We start from the raw sequence: 2,892 nt of genomic DNA, 5'->3' as shown, positions 1-2,892 counted from the left end.
ACTGATGCTGGCCCCAGCTGGCAGTGGCAGCCTGCTGTTAGTCGGCACACTGATCCAGGGGCTCATACCCCCTGGAAGGGCTGTGGGGCTATGCCAGAATCCTTCCAGGTATTGATCTGCCCACAGGATGACACCAGGCTTCCGCTGCCAGATGGGACCAGTGCTGGGTGCGGCCCGTGCCGAGCACTGGCCAGGAGGCCTGGTGCTGCTGCTGGCCCCAGGCTGTCATCCTAACACAGCCCTGCAGCCCTCCTGGGGGGCACGGGATGACAGCACGCTACTGCTGCCAGCTGGGGTCAGCAGCAGCACCAGGCTTCCCTGCCAGTGCTCAATACAGATTGCGCCCAGCACCAGTCCCAGCTGGCGGCAGCAGCCTGCTATCATTCCATATCATCCTGTGGCCCATGCCCCCTGGGAAGAGTTGGGGGAAGTGATCAGAGAGCTGGGGAATCAAACGTGGAGCTAGATGGGTAGGAATATCAGAGAGCAATCCTTCCCCCCTCTTTCCCCTCCCTCTTCTTAGTTTATAATTAGCTGCCCTTTCAGCTAAACAGCTCAGTGGAGTTTCATTTAAATAGTGGAAAAACATGGATTTGGGGCTTTATTTAAATCAGAGAATTTTGAATATATATGTGCATCAGTTGAGCACAATGTTTTATTGATATATTTACAATTTTAAAGCCATTTGGAACCCTACTGGTGCCTCTATCATCATCATAAAATAAATTTTAAATACCTCCATATTTTGGCATTTGATTTTGGTTTTTTTATGATAGAAAAATCAGAGCTGCCCCCACCCCCTTTGCTCACCAGGATTTGGGTCTAGTTGTGGCCATCCCCCCACCCCTGCCCTGCTGCTTTGTGATGCTAAGCAGCCCTGACATGCCTGTGTCCTGCCCCTGCCCCTGCCCCTGCCCACACTATTGCCCCTCACTACCAACCCACCGCCTTCAAGCTCTGCTGGTGCCCCTCACTCCTGACCCACGGTCCCCCATCCCTGCCAGTGTTCCTTACTTCCAACCCACCATACCCTGACTCCCTCCTCAGCCCTACTGGTACACCGCACTCCCACCCCACAGTCTCCCATTCCCCAGCCCTGCTGGTGCCCCTTACTCCTGACCAGCTACCCCTATCCTTTGGTCCCAAGGCCCCCCCCCATGTGTGAGGGAAGGGGTGGGTGCATAGTCGTTGTGTAGGGGTGGCACAGGCAAGACATGGGAGGTAGGCCTGTGCAAATAGGGAACTATTCAATTCAGATTCAGCTGATTCAGATGCCAGAGATTCAATTCAGAGATCTGAATCATTTTCCTGACTCAATTTGGCTGACTTGCTTTGGAAGATTCAGAGCCAATTCAGAGATTTGGCCATAGGGTATAATGGGGAAATCAGTGAAATATCTATAATATTGTTGTCTTTTGGCTGATTAAGATGAAACTTGCAGGGATAGTAGCCTCTGCTGAGCGCATGGTGTGTGCCAAGATAAGTGCAGGGGTTTCTAGGAAACTGCACCTCAAAATCCTGAAAGCAAAACTCATGTCACGTGTGTGTTAAACTACAGTGGGGTGAAAACTTCAGGGATGGTAGCTCTTGCTGATGCCACAGAGCCTGCCAAGTTTCAAGGAGATAGGTGCAGGGGTTTGGGGAAACTGTACCAATCAATCATGATTTACTCAATACACAGTAGCTAGGGAGGATAACGAGTTAATGAGCAAGGATTAACACCTACCAAACCACACACTAAGGAAAGGAAAGAATCAATACAGAGCCAGGAACTGCTTCTGCCCCAAGACAGAGACAGTCAGTTGCACAAGCACCCATGTCACAAGTTTTGCCTGTCAGCAACTAGGGGTGCAGGGCCCCAGAACCCCCTGCACCTATCTCCTTAACAGCTAGCAGGCTTCATAGCTGCAGCAGGGCCTAGCAGCCAGGCCTGCTAGGCCCATCCCCCTCCCTGCCCCAAGACAGACAGTTGCACAAGCACTCATGCCACGAGCTTTGCCTGTCAGCAGCTAGAGGTGCAGGGCCCCAGTACTCAGAAGCCCCTGCACCTATCTCCTTGACAGCTGGCAGACTTTGTGGCCTCAGCAGGGGCTAGAAGTCCTGCAGCTTTCACCCCGCTGTGCCTTAACATACACGGTGTCATCCATGTCATGAGTTTTGCTTGTCCGCAGCTTGAGGTGCAGTTTCCCCCAAACCCCTGCACCTGTCTCCTTGAAACTTGGTAGATTTTGTGGCCTCAGCAAGGGCTACCAGTTTTCACCCCAGTGTGGCTTAATACACACAAGTGATATGAGTTTTGCTTTCAGGACTTTGAGGTAAAGTTTCCCAGAAACCCCTGCACTTATCATCTTGATGCTTGGCATGCATCATGCTCTCAGCAGAGGCTATCATCCCTGCAAGTTTCATATGAATCAGTAAAAGACAACAAAGTTATATATATTTCATTGATTCTTTATTATACCCTACAGCTGAATCTCTGAATCACCGAATCTTTTCTGAATTGATTAGGAAGCTCTGAACTGATTCAGAAAGCCTAAAACTTCCAGGGATTCAATTTGGATTCATAGGTTCGATCATCTCTGAATCCAAATCATAATCCAAAGCTTTGCACAGCTGTAATGAGGGGTCAGTGGACATGTGCATGCAGATTTCTGCACCCACAGAGGGACATGGGCCTTGGGGCTGCAGGTGGGACCCAGAATGGGAGGAAGTACCATGCTACCATAGCCAAAGTGAGGCATGGAAGCAGTAGTGCAGAGTTGTGCCCCTTGATGCTGCCAGGTAGGCAGGTGCTGTCTCACCTTGGCAGCCATGCTGGAACTGCACCCCATCCTGCACTGGGTCCTGCCCACTGGGCCACAGAGGCAATTCCTGCCCAGAGCTGGTCCAATC

This window comes from Crocodylus porosus, unplaced genomic scaffold, assembly GCF_001723895.1.
Source record: "Crocodylus porosus isolate Cpor-Errol unplaced genomic scaffold, CroPor_comp1, whole genome shotgun sequence".
In the NCBI taxonomy this organism is placed as follows: Eukaryota; Metazoa; Chordata; order Crocodylia; family Crocodylidae; genus Crocodylus; species Crocodylus porosus.
Note: the sequence above shows the minus strand (reverse complement) of the source record.